The sequence below is a fragment of the Pezoporus occidentalis genome, unplaced genomic scaffold, assembly GCF_034315485.1.
Source record: "Pezoporus occidentalis ecotype Australia unplaced genomic scaffold, CSIRO_AGI_Poc_V1 ctg82, whole genome shotgun sequence".
Taxonomy (NCBI): Eukaryota; Metazoa; Chordata; class Aves; order Psittaciformes; family Psittacidae; genus Pezoporus; species Pezoporus occidentalis.
Window position 1 is genome coordinate 2,346,474 of NW_026916181.1, and position 19,007 is coordinate 2,365,480.

Genomic DNA, 19,007 nt, shown 5'->3' on the forward strand with positions numbered 1-19,007 from the left:
GCAGGATAATTTTGCTTTCTTTTAAAGCTGAGGAAGGTACCTACTGCAGAAGTTTTGAATTGAATTTGTGGCATTCTGAGAATTTTGCACCTTGATTTGTCCTGATCTGTTTCAATGGAAATACAGCCTTAACCATGCTAAGAACTTGATATATTTCCTGTGCAGTTTATCCATCTAGGATGCCAGCACTTTTTGGTTCTGTAGCACATTATATAAAAATCAGCCATCTCTTATTTTTTGATAGATACTGCTTTCTAATTTGTTGTTTGTGGTTGTTTTTTAGATAATAACTTTGCCAATTTTGTCAGTTATATGGAATGGAAAGTCCTTATTTTTCTTCATTAGCAATACTGTAATCAGAGGTGCAAAAAAGAAATTGATGCATTTAATGTATGTAGCCTCTGCTGTTAGAGATTGAAAATGTATCAGGTTATTGAGGAACTGGAGCTATAAATCCTCTTTGCTTATTTGCCAGACAAGCTTTATAAAGGAAAATATTTTCATATAGTGGGGGGAAGGAAGAAAAAAAAAAAGCTTGTTAGAAAGAATAAAAGAATAAATCAAGAGTCAGCTTAAAATCATTGCCAGAGAAAGACTGGGAAGATTGATTTACATTTTTTTTACTGTAGAAAATACAGCCAGTTTAAAACTTGTTAATGCACAGTAATAACTTAATGAGCATAGTTTTTTCACAGAATAGACTATTTCCAATATATATATGGGAAAAATAAGTTTCCTTTTATTTTTTATGACAGATATACAAAGATTAAGAGTGTCTATATTTTAATATGCAATTTGATGTCTGAAGTATATCTTTTACATGTTTGTTGGTCAAACTCATTCACTTAAAATAGCAAATTTTACACTACTAGTGAAATATTACTGAAGGAGGATGTTGTGAGTTGATCCATTCAGTAGGCCCAACAGAAAGTTGTGAAGGTCTAATTTAGCTTATAAAAAAGTTGTTGTCTATACAAGATTTAATCATTAATAAGTTCAGGCTTGCTTAAGTGTTTCTGTAAAACCACTGTGGATGTTCAAACGCTGCAGAAATCTTACTTCTACCTCTTGTGTAACATTCTTACAATTACACTTCACAGATGTCTTTGGGATGTACTTTGATGCTTTGATGTTACACAGTGTTGGTACACCTTAACTTGTGAATTTTATTTGCTTTTCCTTCTTGTTTTTGTCCCTGTTAGTCGTTTCTGTGGAACACTGGGATGCCTTGTCACTGCAGCTGGGTTACATCTGCAGCTTCAGGCAGGCTGTGCACACCAACATGTAGTTTCTGTAAAGGTACAATGGTCAAAAGATTGTAAGGTTGGTGTTACCTATATGAAAGTCTCAAAAAATACGATCATTCTGTAATAAATCATGGCCAGTGTAATTTTCTAGTGATTTATGTGCTCTGATTCCTTTTATTTAAATAATCAACTGTGTTGTATGTATGTCCTTAATAAACAGTTCCAGCTTCGTTAAGTTCAACTGACACTGTTTGTCAGCTGCTGTTTTCCATGTGAGGTGAATTTGGTTTTGGTAATTCTGCCTTGAAAAGACACGTTACTTGTTCTGCTTTAACACAGTTACAAAAATTAAAATTCTTCATGTTTTATGTAACTGGTTTGTATTACTTCAGCAAATTCTGTGGAAAAGGAGCCAGCAGTTTGGGTTGACATTTGTTGGGCTTGGGCCTGAGGAATATCCCTTGATCTGGATGCAGAGTCACGCGGACAACTTCTGAAAATGCAGAATTGCCTCAAGTAGTTGGAAACAAAGGATAATCTTTAGTAAGTACTTCACAGAGCATTTCCGGGAGTGGAAAGTTTTGATGACTTTGGCATGCTTCTCAAACTGAAAAGTGTCAGAGAAGTCTGGTTTTATTGACATGGAGGTTGGAAGCTGTAAGCAGAAACAGAACTTTTTATGCCAAATGTTCTAGAAGATGCTGAAAGACAATGTGCTTTGCAAACCATGGACGTCTGGATTTTAATTCTCCTCTCCCTTCTTCAATGAGATGAATTTAGGCAGATCTCAGGTATATGGAAACTCTTTATAGTAAGGAATTGCACATAGTGTGTCTACATGTGCGCAACAGGTAGGTACAGATGGTCCAAAAATACACTGTTGATACATTGCAAATGCTTGCTTTGTTATTTGTGCTGCTCTTTGTAGGCTTCTGAGGATCCCTTCTGCTCTGCATGTAACATCCATTGTTTTATGTACGTTGAAAGCATTGGGAGAGGTTCCTCTTGGTAACACACAGACACATGGTGCCAGTCCAGCAGCTCGGGTGGGCTGGGATTGCCTTGCCTTTTTGCCACTAGTAACAGATGAAGCATAATCTGACTGTTGTTACTGACGTTGATGGGATTCATCCTATCCTGCATAGTCTGTGAATGCGTTACCAGTTGCAAATCAGGCATTGCATCGGAATTGGGCTTGTAATTCCTCTGGAGTCTGGTGTGAAATTTCAAACCTGATGGGGGGGTGGGGGGGGGAGGAATGTTCCTCAGTTTACAGTTCACAATTTCAAAGCGTTTCCTTTTCTGGTGACTTCCAGAAAAAAACTCACGGAATCATAGAATGGTTTGGGTTGGAAAGGACTTTAATATAGTAAAAATAGTTGATAACATTCTATTAGTGGAAAATCAATAAATTTCATGGTGCTTTAAATTACTTAAACGATGTAATTTGCAGTCAGGGCATTTCCCTACTCAACTGACCTGTACACGTCAGATATCTCAATATGAAGTTACATGAGCTCTTTTTCTGTAGCTCATTTGTGAAAGAGTTCCTCCCAAATCAACATCTGACAAATTTCTGGTTCCCTTTTCCATTCACTCCCATCCCAAGTCCGTAAGGTTTTGCATTTCTGATATCATGTAAGTAACAGAGGAAGGATGTAGAGAAGCTTTTGTGACACTGCAGGGTGCACACATGCGTACCCCAGGCAACTGAGGGCAGAAGTGTCAGGGGTGGGTCACGGAGAGGAGCGCTGGGGGCTCTGGAGAAGTCCATCCCACTGCTTCTTGGGGGGTTTGGGATGCACATGCTTTTTAGTTTAGGAATTATCAAGGGCTGTCACCTTTGGCAAACTGTGAAAGTTGTGGTTGCCAAATAGTGCCCTCCTAGCCCTGCATGATAACTTAACCAAATTTGAAGTCTTTCTATGAAAATGTCTTAACTAGGATAATGGAGGCAAATCAGATTTGTTGTTTTCTGGACATAAGCTGTCTTATCTGCTCTTAGCAGGTCCCTGTCCTTGCCTGTGGCAGGGGGTTTGGAGCTAGTTGATCTATAATGTTGCTTCCAACCCAAACTATTCTGTGATTCTAAGATTCTGTTGTTATTGCTGTTTTGGACCCGTGTTTTCTAAGTTAATTTTTGGGACACTACAAGAAGCTCCCTCACTCCCTTATTTATTTTTCTTTTACGCAGAGAAGAGGATTTCCAAAGCATTGCTGTTCAGCAGATCATTTGAGAAACATCTCTCCACTGATGGGTATCTCTGCATTTATTCAGATGCAGCTTGGTTGCTTTGATACTTGTTCCAAAACACCTGCAATGGAATAGTTGCAACTATTTTAGTATAACTATGCTGGCAGCTTGCCTGTGAAGTTACTTTGGAAAACAGTTGCAGTGAAATGTTTTCCTCGTAGCCTATTACCCCTGAATTAGTCTGATAACATCTGGTATCTTATGTTGATTTTTATATAATGTTGATTGAAAGTATTTGAAATGCATATTTGATAGGCTGGCCTTTGTGAAGCCATGTAGTTTGATTGTGCTGTTCTGATTTGAATAATAGTTCCATATAAAAAAATGAAAGCACTGTGTTTCCACAGTGCTAACTCTTTAATCTAACTGAGGAGACCTTTGATTTCTAGCTGGTGAATCATGCTGTGGATAGATCAAGAATGTTGGGTTGCAAAAGATGCACAGCCTCGATAAGTAGTGAATTCAGATAAATACTCCTGAAGAATTTGTAATCTCAAAAGCAGCAGTGTCTGAAAAATCGATGTCACTGCAAATGGATTATAAACAAATGTAAACCAAAAAGGATTGTTGGGGGAATTGTTTTAAACTGACAAGAGGGTAGGTTTAGATTATTTTCTTTTGTTTGAGTTACTGTTGCTGTCCAAACAGGGCAGTTAGTATAGTTCAGTTAAGGCCTCTCTTCAGCTGAGTGTATGGCAGCAACAGCTTCTGTTTTCCCTCTGCTCAGCAGAGGCATCACTTACCAGTAAGTTATGTCCCATTTTAATCAGAATAAACACAAAATTCAGTCCAACTATTCAAGTTAGACTCTGAAGACAGGTGCTGGCACTAATTGTAAAGAAAAGCTGGTCTGTGGATTTATAGCTGTGTAAATGAAGGCTTTTGTGGCTACTTAATCACCTTGTAAATAATTGACCTGGGTTCCAGTGGAGGAGAACTTAAGGATTGAATTCTGCTGTGATGTGGAAAGAAATTGCCTTGCTAGGATTATAAGTCCTTTGTGCACACATTTGCTTAAGAGTGGATGTGCAACCTCTTGGGACGTAACCACACTAAAGTTCTGTAAGTGCCACTGACTACAACCAATAGTGGTATAAATAAGTATGTAAATATCTAGCATTAGATAACTGGCAAAAATTTTTCCTCAAAGCCTAAGGAAACACTAAAGATACAAGAGCCAAGCTTACACTGGCATGCAGGTCAAAGCACACAAAGGCACACCCCAGGTATTTTAGAAGTGACTGCAGGTCTACAGAAGTGACTAAATGCGATGACACCCATCCGTGTTCACAGGGAGAATTGTAGAAACACAGACTGGAAATCAGAGGTTAGCCATCAGAAGTAGCTTCCCCAGCATGGTCCACAACAAGTAATAAGTAGGATGGGCACTCAGGTGATCCCTGAAAAGCAGAACTCATCCAATAATAATGTAGTCATGAAAGCTTTATTTTTGATCAAAACAGTCATTGTCACTGATCACAGGGCAGTGGATTAACAAGGAAAATGCTGTCTCTGCCACTGTGAGCTCTGCTCTTGGTAAAGTATGAGAGGAGGGAACTGAAAAGGCAGAATAAAAGCTGATGTGACACCCGGGCATATTTCTTGGGCACCTGTCTATTTGGAGCCAGACAGTGGTGATTTGTAGGCACTGGGATGAGCTGAGTCATTGGGCAAGGTCTGGAGAAGGTTTGGGATGAGGAAATGGGACAATTTTATCAATGCTGACACTACTTTCCTTTACTGTAACCACTACTGAGGAAGAGATTTATGCATATGTCTATCTTAGAGTGTCTGTGTAATCCCATTAACATCAGTGATACTACTTAAGCACTTAAAAATAGACATTACTTTTAGGTAACTTCTTGTACAAGAGGTATTCCATAAGGCAAATCAGCTTCTAACATCTTCTGATGTCCTAGTATTGTCTCAAAACCGAAAAATGCTTTAAAATGGGCTGGACTTCACAAACTTTGTTGCAGAGTACTTGTGCTACTTCAGCCAGTGAGGAGATCTGAGGTAACATGAATGATGAAGCCCCTGATGGTTGCTAGCCTGCCAGGAAACCAGTGAAAGGCAAGTGCACTTCTGCCCTTAAAATAGGGGGAAAAATATAGGCCAGGAATTTTATTTCAAATCACAGAAAGGTATTGAAACAAAAAGTAAAAATCTATCATCTTGTAGCACTGAAAAGATGCTAAAGAGGAGAGTTTCAGTTAATCTGGGTGAAGCTTTGTCAGTCCACTGCAGTTCCCCCCCGTGACAGTGTTATAGGCAGAAACTAATGTGCATCGGATTAAAAAATAAATAAACTTGGTCCTGTTTTCTATGACAGCCTTGTAAATAGCTTTGCAATGAAATCTGAAATGAGTATTGTGGAATGGGTGCAGAGCCTCACTCAGTGTGTAGCTATTGAAGATTTAATGGAAGGATTTATCAAGCAGGTTGTGCTGTTGGTGCACTGATGATAATTTTACCAAACATATGATTTTGGTAGGGTCTCTTGAGACTTTGGTAAGTCAGGCTTGGAGTTCCATCATTGGAAGCTCATGAATGAAGAAAATACAGTAAGTTCTCTAAGCATTAAAAGGTAATATACTGCTCGAGGACAGCATAGGAAAACACTGCTCGGCTGCAGTTCTGTGAAGGATTACTGGGAAGCCTGAGTAAGGTTTGGGATCAACAATGCCTGGCTGCTTTGGAATGGGCAGAAGTCCATAGCGGGATGTACAAAGGCAATGGTAGGCAGCAACGTGTCCCAAGTAATCCTTGTGATCTTCCCTGATAAGGCAGCAGCTGGAGGGGCTGGCCTGGATTTGGTGCTCACTTGTCAAATGTATGTAGACAGCTGGAGTCAGTCCAGCCAGGAGTGACGGAAACCATCAGCAAGTCAGAAATGAATTCGGGGTGCTCATGCCAGAGAGGAGGAGGCAGCGACTGGAGACAGTGGTCTCCAAGCATCTCCAGGCATCCTGCCAGCGTCGAAGGGCACCACGTGTCTCCCCTAGTCAGGGGGTATAGGGTAAAATTACAGGAGGAGTTCTACAGGTTAGGCATTTGGATTAGCTATGTAGAGAAAAGTTTAATGTTAAGAGCAGGGAAGCACAGAAGAATATGTAGGAACCTTTATAAGCTTTTTGAAGCCTTTAATACCACGGCAGGCAATCACATGCTGTGTCACTTTTGCCTTTTGCTCTTGCCCACAAATCATTTTTTTCTAAAATTCTGAAAAGCTGAGTTTAAAAGAAAAAATATTAAGCCAGTACCTTTCTTTTTTTTTTTTTTAACTCATATTTGTGTTGGTAATATCTCAACTTTCTGTCTCCTCTTTGACTCTGATCAATTAATAACTGCCCCGTATATGTGACATTTTGGGGGGGAATATGCTCCCTTACATTAGAAGTGCTTTAGGGATCTGCTTGTGATCCAGTGATGCTTAACACAGAATGAGGTGGTTTTACTTGTCAGAATTAGACATGGCTTAGGCCTTACCAGTTATAGTAACTCAAAGAGTTTAATTTATATCTTGGAGGAAAACCAAGCACAGGTTTTTTCAGTGTCTGTAGACAATGGTTAAATCCATTTGGTATCTTTTTACTTTCAACTTTAGAGTTGGAATTTTGGAATTTTAGATACAGCTTTCAAGTGCAAGGAAAGATATTTCTATTTTAGAGCCATATAAGTAGCTATTTAACACACATTTCTCAGATATTTGGAATGGGAAGAAAACAGGCCTATGGAAAAGCTGTCTGTTGGCTTTTTGAAGAATAAGGGACTAGTATTGTGCCTGGTGACATTTAATTGTTTTCATTCAGATGCAGGTTCCTTCAACCCTTTCATCATTTTCTCTATGAATTCCAACTTTTATTAGCTTATCATATATAGATTTTCCTTTATTTTAAACCTGTGACATGTTGTAGGTCCTGTATAGATAAATAACTCATTGGTACTGTAGATATTTCAGTTCATCTTGCTTTTAGTGACCTTTCAGGGTATCTTGGGTAATCCTCTTCTGTCAGGGTAGTTAGGGCAAGTCCCAGCACCCAAAAAGGGGGAAACAGAAGTGATTATCACTCATCGGCAGGTTGCCTAGGAGATGCTAGTGCTGAGTACTGGCATACACCGTAAGATGAGCTGCAAGGATCTTAAATGGCAAGATAAATGCTCCATGACCTTATGCCAAGGTGGGAGGCAATCCTGACAAGGATACTTTTTCCCATTAGGTGACAATACGTTGGGACATTAAGCAGTTTGGGCAACTTTCTCCTCTGACCATATAGGAAGGATTGTCCTCCCAGTGTGAAGGGACTGCACAGATTTTGCTGACCAAAGTACACTTCAAAGCCTTCCTTAAAATAAAACCCACCTTCCACATTTTTCACTTGCGGGCTAAAGACAAAATAGAAGTCCGTCTCTCTGAGAGGCATGAGGTGAACCACAGAAATAAGCTGCAAGGAAGCCCTTCCATAAAATGTGCCTTTGTTTCAGAAGTGAGCTGCATCAGAGCTTGTGGTTTGGAAGCCAGGCAGAGGCTTTTCTATCTCCATACCAGGGTTGCCAAGTAGAGCTGATGCAGTTCCATTTGTCTTACAATTAACATCTTCAAATAACGATTACTGAGGTTTAGAACTGAGCAAAATGGCCAGTGTCTTTAAAAGAGGAAAGGAGTTTCACAGGGCTGTCCTTAAACATCCAGTGAAATTACTCAGCCAATGCACAGGGAGTTCAGATGTCACCTGCAATCTCTGTACCATTTCCCCCCCTCAATCCTGTAACTTTATGGTTGGTTTTGGTCCATGCTATGTAAATTCTGACTGTCGTCTGACTGGAAAGGAGTGGGCAGCATGAAGCAGCAGCATGCCAGCTTCCATCTCCCTCATCAGAGTCACTGGTTGATGCTGCCCTTTCCCTTCCCCCTTTGGGAGATGGTGATAGATCTTACTGAGGCTGTTTCCCTTCTATCCTTGAGTCAATTCTCCAGCAGGTGACAGTCCTGCTCTCAGCAGGTCATCTGAAAGATGATCTGCTTCTAGATCAGACCACTGCCCAGCTTCTTCCCTGTGGAGAAACCAGTCCTGGGTTAGCTTCAGTGTCTCCTGCTGGCCAGTGTCCTTCTCCTTGGTTATCCCATTGCATGAAGTTAATGGTGTCCCACTGCTTTTCATCCTTGTCATTCCTCCTTGAGCTCTGCTTTCAAGGACATCCCACTAGCACTCAGGTCATGCTGGATCTCTTCCACTTTTTGTTTTTCAGTAGCCAAGTGCCCCACGAACCCAGTGCAAGACTTGAAGGCTTCAAGAGCTGAGATTCCTATTGGGCGCAAGGCAGAAAAAGCTCTTCCTCTGCAGCTATTGCCCTTCCCTTTCTTTGGTCCCATTGACTCTTTCCAACCCCTGCTTCCGAAATCCCAAATAAAACTCCCTTTGTCTTCCCTAATGGTGTTTTTGTGCCCTGAAAAGTGAGTAAACATAACATGCTGTTGTGTCTTCAGCTTATCCATGTGCTTGGACTATGCTGCACATTATCTGCTTTGTTTACTGCCAAAAATTAGCCTATCTCATAGTTCACTCCTGATTGCCACACAGTGGTAAAGTGGTTGTGGAGGAACCTCTGGACTACATTCTAGCACCTGTATCATTAGCAGAAATTACTTTTAAATTCAAAATACTTTGATTGCTAATAAGAGTTGGTGTTGGTTTCAACAATTTCCCGAACTCTGTGTTCAAGAAATTGTTTAAAAAGTAGCAGTTTTACTGGCAAATACAGAAAATATGTTTATGAGTCTTTGAGATGTGATGTGTGTAAAACCCATGCCATTTTTGCAGTTGCTTCAGATTGATGCGGTGAAAAAAGTAGGGTGACATACACTAAGGTTAAGAAAGGGAGAGATGCAGTTAGGTTTGTTAACTTGCCATTTATTCACCATTGTCACCACTCTTGCCTGGGAGGTTATAAATAAACCTACTATTGATCTGATGCCTTTGGAAAAGAATTTCTATCCAATGTGCGATGCTGGTAAGTTGGCAGCTGCCTGTTCCTGGGTCTCCACACCACACTCATAAATTGGCTTTGGGATGGACCCTTTGGGAGCCGTTCTGATCCACATGGTCATTGCAGCCTGTCCCCCGCACCCGCACCACCAAACATGTATGTGTCTGATGTCTTCCCCCCCCGCTGTTGCTGGACCACCCCAGTGAATCCCTAAAACGATGCCCTTTTGCCTCTCTCCTGCAGGAAACCTAATCTCCCCGGTAAATGACACCCAGAGCTATTTTGGATCTGGGCTGCAGAGGGAAAGCAAAGCACGTCAGCAATTTGACTGGAGGAGGACAACCCAGAGGAGGGGTCGGGCAGGGGGGTGGCACAGCCTAACCCTGGGCAGCAAAGCCACTGCTGGGAGACTCGGGGGGACCTTCTGCTGCACATCACTGCCATCGCTGGGGTTTCTGTTTTATTTTACTGGAGGGGTAAGGGGGGGGAACCAAACCCAACATGGTGTCTCCATGTCCTCTGTTCCCCTTATCCCCCTTCCCCCTTCTGTCATCTCAGTAGGAATCGGCTTTTCTTACCCTGCCCAGAGCTTTGTTTCTCCTCAGACTCACACAAGACTCCAGGTAAGACCTAAACCTTCAGCTAAAGAGAAGTAGACTTGGGGATGCTGGTGTCCAGCAGAAAGTGGAGACTGCTGTTTGTAGCTGGGAGAGGGGAGAGGTTATTTCTATGTCAAGCTGGAGTATGTGTTGCTTTATGAAACATATTTGAAGATGGAGATGAAGGTACAGGGAGTTAACCCAGTCTTCTTCTGGTCTGAACTGAGTGTGGACTGCTTTGCTTAGTTACTTTAGGACATGTTACTAAAAGAGCAAACACCAGCCTTCAGGGGAGAAGAGAAAAGAGAGGAAAATCCAGCTTAAAGTTGTTAATTCTGCATGATACGTTTTGTCCCCAGATTGGAGGTAGGACTGTGCATGGAGACCCTGGAAAAACTGTGGCTCCCAGGGAGAGGTGGCAGCAAGGAGTGTTTCGAGTTCTATTTCCAGGACACAATCTTAGTGCTGCTTTCCTCTTCATTAAGGGCTTTTTTAACTCTGAGCTCCTCTCTGGTGTCAGTACCGATTCACACTGCAACCCCTCCTCCCGCTCCTCGCGTTTCTGCATATGGCTCTTGACAAGAGATGGAGAGATATGGAGCCCAACAGCTGAGGCTATTTTCAGCCCTACAGCTCAATGGGGTGGAGTGGCTGTAATGACAATGACGTCCACTTGTTAAAATACAAGGGCTTAGGCTGCAGTCTGGCTGCTAATTGTCACCAAGGGAATTTTTTGTCCTTATGGAAGCCATGATCCTGCAACTGCCTTGTGTAGGAAAACACATGGGCTAAAACTGGAGGCGGTGTTTCTAGTTTAATATATGGGAGCTTATTTTTCTGTGAATGCAAAGAGTTGAAGAGTTGTGATGGCTTGGTTCAGTGCTGGTAGGAGCCTTTTTTATTTGTGCAAGAGGGAGAAAGGTGCATGCACTTGTGCATGTGTGCACGTGGGGAGGAAACACTAATACAGCTGTAGCATAGTTCTGCCAGCTTCAGACACAAAAGGTCTAGCCTTCTAAACCATGAGGCCAATACAGTAAAGTAAATCTGTGTGAACCCAGTGTTTCTCTGAGCATTTAAAGCTCACCTGGCTCAAGCTGTCAGTCTTTGTCAGGGTGTGTTTGTACGCCTGGGATTCTACTTTAGCTGCTTCTCTCCAGGGGCTGTACCTAAAGCAAAATCCAATTGGGTGAAATTTATGATTAAATTGTTATAATTCACATTTTTTCTGTCCCCAGGGAAGCAAACCCAGAGTTTTTGTCTTTTCCCTCCATTTGTTTCCTGACTTCTCACCCCATGGAGCTGGAATGAGCATCACTGTATGCCCAAGATCTCCCTTGTGCTGTAGCCTTTTCTTACGCACTGTCAGAGCAGCCTGGGTGCATTTAGGAAAAGGTACTGCCACGGAGTCTTGAGGGGCTGATCCAAGCAGTATTAGCCCTGTGGAAGTTTCTGGGTTGTTTTGTAGCTCCACCAAGAGGAGAATCCAAAGTGAAGCACATATGCTACAGTGAAAACAAGTAGAAAGTCCCTTTGTTGTGTGAAGCTTTTTCCTGTGAAGACAGGTTGTTCAGCCTGGGGAAGAGAAGGCTCTGGGGAGACCTTAGAGAAGCTCCCAGTGCCTAAAGGGGCCAACAAGAAAGCTGGAGATGGGCTTTTGACAAGGGCAGGTAGGGACAGGACAAGGGGGAATGGCTTTAAACTGACAGAGGGGAGATTGAGACGAGATCTGAGGAAGAAGCTCTTCCCTGTGAGGGTGGTGAGGCCCTGGCACAGGTTGCCCAGAGAAGCTGTGGCTGCCCCATCCCTGGCAGTGTTCAAGGCCAGGTTGAACAGGGCTTGGAGCAACCTGGTCTAGTGGAAGCTGTCCCTGCATGTCAGGGGTTGGAACTGGGTGAGCTTTAAGGTCCCTTCCAACCCAAACCAGCCTGTAATGCTTTAAACTATTGTGGTGGTGATGGAAAATGGTTGCTGGCTATATGGTTAAAAGAGGAAAGAGCTTTATGAGCAGTAAGTCTTTCTCTCTATGAAAGAGAAGAGATAACATGTGCTTTACCATTTGAGTAATCTAAGTGGTTTCAGTCTTCCATGTTTTACTTGATGTGTATGCTTAGTTATGTGGCTGGAAGGTGATCTGACTGCATTGCCTGGTACCATGCACAAACCATGCAATTTGGTTTTTTTGTTTTTTTTTTTTGTTTTTTTTTGTTTTTCTTGTTGGAATGTTCTAATATTTGTTTAATTCCTTTGCTTGCTGCCGGTCGTTGGAAATATTTCAGGTTATTGGCAAAGGATTAGTACTGCAATCACAAGGTGATGCAGGTCCCTTCCTAGAGATTTGGTGCATGTTCAGCCCTACCCTGAAGGTCAGGAATGATTGTCTTGGCTTGATGTTAGCTATCTAGTTGTTGAGGACTACTCACCATGTTTAATGCTATGTTACCCACAGACCTGCTGTGAAATTTCCCTTAACATCCCTGGCGGACTTTGGCTTGCTATGGAGGCAGTAGATGACAAGCAGTGCAAACGAGCCTTACTCTGAATTAAGTTAGAAGCTTATTGTAATAGGCTTAGTTTATTGCAGGTACTCTGTGTCAAACATCTCCTACAGAGCATGGAGACTGATCCTCCAAACCACCACGGAAAGCTCTTCCATCTGCTCATCAAATGACCTTTGAACATGCCAGAATCTGTTGTCCCTCACTGAAGTGGAATTCAGACTAGCTCAAGCTAAGCTCCGAGTGCAGCTCCTTGGTGACAGATACTGTTCCTGCTCTGATGAAATGGGCATCAGATAAATTCTGCCATCTCGTATGAGTGCATTGGCACAAATCTCTACTTACACCTGATTTAGAGATGTAATGGGCATGCAGCACTGGATGTGCTGGTGTGCATTTCACTCTTAAAAGCACGGCGTCTGGTGTAATGGCTTGTAGGCATCCATCAGTGCCCATCTGATGTCACTAAGCTTGCAGCTGACACCGAATACTTGTGTTATTTCAAAGTTGTCCATTCCCTGGGAGGTTGTTAGAAGTAATAAGGCAGCAGGGTTGCTGCTGTTTTCCCTCAGCAGAACTTTAAACATCAAAGAAAACCCACACTTCCCATTTGATGACCCATCAACTTCCCATCCACAGATTCCGTTTCCTGATGGTTTTAGATGGAACAATACATGCAGATATGTCATGTAAACTGCAGTAATACTAGCACTGCCTTGATTTTTATCTGGAGCTTTTGTTTTAGTGATGTTCTTTGAAAGCTCAGGACCCAGAGGTGGGAGGTTCCTTGCGAATCATGGCTTTCCCATCAGGAGCAGGAGTGGAAGGCTTAGCAGTTGGCATTGCAGAGAAAGTCCAGGAAACATGAACTCTAAAGGCAGGCAAAAGACCCAAATCAACTGTTTGCTACTTGGGCAAAGAAAGGGTGAAAGAAGATTGAGAAAATGAACAAGCAGGCATGTGATAGATCTTAATGTGGTGTCAAGAGAACATATGTGCTCCTGATTTTGGATTTTAGTGGTCTCTTAGGTTGAGATGCCTGGTTTTACCTGCACTTTGCATCCTCAAAATCTCCGATTATGCCAGTGATTACCTATGGCCACATTTGTTTTGGGAGTATTTTGAGACAGATTCCGTGGTGCTCTTTATTCTTTGCCCAGAGTTATGGTGGACAGGATTCCCTTTCTAACCATTGTATTGAAAGGCTTGGACAGAGAATAATCTGCCACCTGCTCTCATGCCAAAGAACATCATCACAGGCTGCTGACTGCTTGAGGGGCAATATCCCATGGTGTGGGACCTCTGTCTTCTCAGAAGTTGCTGAAGGCTTTCCAGATGCAGCTCAGCATTGATGAAGCAACATGAAACCAACCCATCAGTCAGCACTGCAAAATGAATCACAGGAGGTGGAGAGTGATGGCTCTGCAATCAGGATCCTCTGTCTCTGGATGGATCTCCTGATGAGCACCACCTCAGACTACTGCAGCAGGAACTGGAGTCGTTTGTGTTGTTCCCACTGCAAGGCCCTTGTTTACTTGTCTGTGGAGAAGCAGGCATGGGGCAGAGACTGAAAATGGTGAGGACAGGAACGGGTAGGAGGCCTTTACTGGCTGCATGGCTGTGTGCTGGTGCCTGGCAGTGATTTGATGTATTTGCGTTATCGGACAGGTCTGTACACTTGTGCCTCTTTCCCCCAAACATAAACCAGTGAAAATCTGAATGAATAAAGACATAAGTAAAATTACAAGTGCCGCTACTTTGCCTTTGGCATGCTCAGAAATACCCAGATGGGAGAATGTGATCTCTGCTGCATATGATTAATCACAGAGGGATTACAAGGAGAAATATGACACTGGTAAATGCCTCAGATTAATTGGAAAGGGCATTTGCACTGGCTAGGTTTATTCATGCTTTGTTGTCAGTTCTATCACTTCCAAGGGAGCTGTCCTGGCCCTTGCAGGGAGATGCTATTTTTTAAACCACTTGAACGTACATATAAAGAATCTGAATTAGTGTGTTTACCAAACTGGTTAACAAGTTACACTGCAGAAATGTTAAATCTCATCCTTTCAGTATTTTCAGGAGGCTATCATTTTCCTCTTCCTCCTCAATCTATTTATCAGTCTAATCTAATGCACTGCATGTTATGCCATTTAGACTTATAAAATGTAGTTTATCTGGTGCAGCCTGTCTGAAGTGCTTGGTCTGTCTTGAGTTACTTACGCAGCTTCATCCTTGCCACAGGTTAGGATTTCTTGCCTGTTACCAATTTGATGCTCTTGGCACCCATAATGCAAGGTTTTTACCTTTTTTTTTCAGAGAGGGACTAAAGATGTGAGAGCTTGAGTGACTTTTTCATGCTCATCAATGTAAGCCAGTGGCCCAGCAAGGAATAAACTCTCTTGTGCTTTCCCACCATGTTGGAAACAAATCTAAAATAATATTGATGAGCATGCACTGTTTTTACTGATCCCTCGATTTTCTTCGGGCATCCCAGCCATCCATAGACTTATAGACTCATAGAATCAGCTAGGTTGGAAAAGACCTTTAAGATCATCAAGTCCAACCATTACCCCAGGACTGTCAAGTCCACCACTAAACCATGTCACTGAGGGCCTCATCTGTGTGTGTTTTGAACATTCTACCACTGCCCTGGGAAGCCTGCTTTATACCAACATAAGAACCATTGAGCATGATGGCACATGGTGCAAGCTGGTAGAGAGCAGGGTGTGGTGTAGATCATAGCACAGGACGTGGGTGCCTCACCTTGCGCTATGAAGTCTGTGAACACAGTACCTGATAGAGAGAAGTGAGTTGCAAACACCAGGCGAGTGTTTGGAAGCAATGGGAGAGGGATGCTGAACCTTGGGGCTATGGCCACTGGAAAGAAGAGTCTTGGATGGTTTTACTGTACCAATATGGTTCAGGAGCAAAAACAACAGGCACCTGATATAGCAGCTTGCCTGTGTTTTAGCTGTTCTTGACTACCAGAGATACCAGTGAGCAGCTGGGGGTTGTTTGGGCATTGTTTATCACAGGAGGGTGGAAGAAGAGGATGCACAATTGGTTTAGGAAGTGAGCAGCATTCCTGCTTTCACCCTTGTAAAAGCCAGGCTTTGAGATCATCCACCACACTCCCACAGAGCAGAGCTCTCCTCCAGAGCTCTCCCCATCTCCTGGGGAGCAGGAGGATGTTGAGGAAAACATCAGGCAGGTGGTTTTAGGAAAGCCACTGTTTGCTGAAAGGTCACCAGTTGGCTCCCAAGCAGGCACCTGCTGTGTCTGCAGCCATCTCTGTGCTCCAGGCACTTCTCTGTGTTAATGCAGAGCCCGCTTTGAAGGAGAACTTTATGTTTTGCCCTTTTAGATGCTATGGATTTGAAGATGGAAACGAGTCAGAGTGACACATCTGTCAGAAACAATTCAGGATCTGGGAAGGATGAGACATGGTAATGTCTTCTGAAGATAGATGAAAGTGCTTTGATGACACAGTGCAGGCTGAAATTCAAGGAAATGGCTGAGAAAGATTAGGACATGAGCTCTGAGTCCGTGTTTTGATTGTTAATTCTCAGCTAATGTAGTGAACGTTACTGCTGGATTCGCCAGAGTTGAACTCGAGTTCCAGCATCCCCCTCTGAACATTGAAATGGTCCTCCCCCAAATTAGCAGAAGACTCTGATTGTCAATCAGTTGACATCAGTGGAAATTTCCACTGACTTCTATGTACTTTGGCTCAAGCCCAAGGCTTGTATCTGTGTCTTCTAACCATTCATGCAGCTTCTCTGCTTGCGGCTTTGCAAGTGCTTATGGAAAATACATTTTAAAGCTCAAGTGAGGACAGACAGAGGTTGAAGGTAGTAAGAAGGTAGTTGTTGAGGTAGTTGAGGGTTGATGTAGTAAGAGGGACAATAGAAGTGCAAACTAGTTCACAGAGTTCTAGACCAGTTTAAGGCCAAGGGAAAAATAGTTCTGAATAGTCATTGCAACTAGTACTGAAGGTGACCACTCTATAGAAAGTCAGTTAGTCTTCACACTAGTGACCCCAAGTGAATCATTCTTTGCGATCTTAGTGTATACAAAGAATGAGTTTTCCCCATTACTTCCCCCCCGCCCCCAGATTTAAGCTTTCTAAGGATTTCTGGTGGAATATGAGTTTTGTATGTTCTGTGGAGGGGGAGAGACAGGAAAGAATAAGAGGTAGTGTATTTTTCTGTTAAATATAGAAAGAAGACTATGGTTTTGTCTTATATCTGTGGCCCAAATTAAGCTTAAAGGTTTACTAACTCAGCTATACCATCAGTCAGAAATGGTAATCTGTTAAACCATCAAAATTATAATCTATTATTAATTTTCTTAAATGATTTCTCATATATTTCAGTGAGTACATTTTCATATATATACTATGCACATAATTATTTATGACACCATCCCTGTCTTGATATGAAGAAGAAATGAGAAGGGAGCCAAGACACAGAGAAAATAAGTGATTTTCCTACAGTCAATCCAATCCTTGTGGTGCCATCAGTGATTTGCACATTAAAGTTAAGGCACTGCAAGAGGAGCTGGAGGAGGATGGAGAAAATCACGAAACTTCTGCTCAAATGGTGACTCAAGAAATGAAAGCAGGATTTTGGCTGCTCCTGCTGATTTCTGCTGGAGGTGGGGGCAGACTGCGAGAGCATCTGCCATTGGGTGAGAGAGTGGGTGGATTTGTGACCAGCGAAGAAGCCAAACTGCTGTAGGATTAAGCAGGATATTTCTGTCGTGGTCACTGGTTATTATTTCCTTTCTGAGTTACAACACGCAGTGCCCTGGTTGTTTTGCTTTGTGTGGTGTTTTGAAGGTGAAAAAGCAAAGATGTGAGAGTAACACTGAAGTCACCCGGAGTAGAGACCATTCATATAGCTCAGCTGCATGAGCTTGCTAAGATAGGAGTGTCTGGCATCACAAGGCCAAACAGTTGCTTGGAGAGAAATGGTGCACTCAGTCTTCTGAGTAGGACTTCCAGAGAGCGCTGGAGCTGGGAAGCCTACCTTCCTTACAGAGCACTATCACCATGTCTAATCCTGCTCCCGGAGAGAGGCAGCTGGCGCATGGTTACTGGTGTTAATGGGGTTGAGACCAGGGCTTTAGCTGTGCTATACTTATCAAAGTAAATGCTAGCCAATTCACGGAAAAGGTCTTCTTGGAGGATTAGGAGTAGATTCACTCCAGCAGAAGGGAAAGTACACTCAGGGGTCCATATAAGGAGTAGTGGGGAAGCAAGAAAAGTTTGTGGACTTTCAGGGGACCCTGAAGGTGGTAAGCACTGTTGTATTGCTCTCCAGCTGCACAGGGATGGGTCGATTCTGTGAACATAGCTGCAAGGATTAGTGCCACTGATTGCTTCTGACTTTCTCAGGACACAACAGCGCCAGAATTGTTCTGAGATTCAGTTTTGAACACTTTCTAAGACTCATCCCGTTGGCTGGTCCATGTCATCAAACAGCTTCAGGTTGGTGCATAGCCCCTCTGAGACCAGTTGTGAATAAGCAGGCAATGAGACATCTTTCCTGTAAGCCCTAAGCCGCAGGGGGTCTTTTTGGAAAAGGCTGGCACTATCTGGATTGCTTCCCTTGTAGTGATTCCTTCATGTGGCTTTGCACTCTTAGGAACATGATGCATGTACACCAAGCCATACTTGTCCACAAATGCCCATCCCCACTATAGCTGTGTCAGCCCTACACCACCTGGATGAGGCTGTCTCTAAGCCATAGATACTCATAGTCTACCATCACTATCAAAATAGCTGCATCTCAGTGGTTTTGTTGAATAGAAGCTAGGAATAAAGAGAAATATCCTCAATAATATGACAGGCATATCTGCGTGTCCTCCTGAAGGCTGGCCCCTTCAGTAGAGAGATTTACTGTAAGGTTTGTGTGAACATGATTCAGAGAATGAGACATAGGGATGGGTAATGATCAGAGACCAAAAGAAAGGAGAAAGACAAAAATTGAACAGAGCAAGGGCAATGAGATAGAAAAAGAGAAATGAAAATGAAGAGATGAGCGTGATGGAGGAGGTATCTTGATAGTCAGAAACATCTCTCAGAGTTGAATGTCAGTTTGTTTCTCTATGGCTACAGAGCCAGCCCATATGTTATGTAGCATTAGTGCAGGTCACTATCCTAGTGCCAAAGCTGAAAGGGACCACTGTGTTCTTTCTGTATGAACTGCCCAAAGACTTGTATTTTATACAGTGACTTCCATGAGGAAGTGAGTGACTTTCTTCATCAGCAGTTTATTGAGCTCAAATCTAAGGAATCTGCAAGACCTAAAATATTCCAAGGCCTAATGAGAAAGACAATGAAACCATGACTGTCACAGGTGACAATAATCCTGATTATAGAATCACAAAATGGTTTGGTTTGGAAGGGACTTTA

The 19,007-nt window shown here is 42.7% G+C and overlaps 2 protein-coding genes across 2 annotated transcripts in view; one reads left to right on the forward strand and one right to left on the reverse strand.

Annotated features, from left to right (window-relative positions):
• LOC134156151 (5-beta-cholestane-3-alpha,7-alpha-diol 12-alpha-hydroxylase) overlaps nt 1-19,007 on the reverse strand; it is a 540,007-nt gene that overhangs the window by 342,420 nt on the left and 178,580 nt on the right. The window lies entirely within an intron of this gene.
• Nucleotides 9,880-19,007, forward strand: part of OBSCN (obscurin, cytoskeletal calmodulin and titin-interacting RhoGEF) — a 181,290-nt gene continuing 172,162 nt past the window's right edge. Inside the window, exon 1 of the mRNA XM_062603989.1 lies at nt 9,880-10,112. The gene's annotated coding sequence lies outside the window, so the exon portion shown is untranslated. The remainder of the gene's footprint in view (nt 10,113-19,007) is intronic.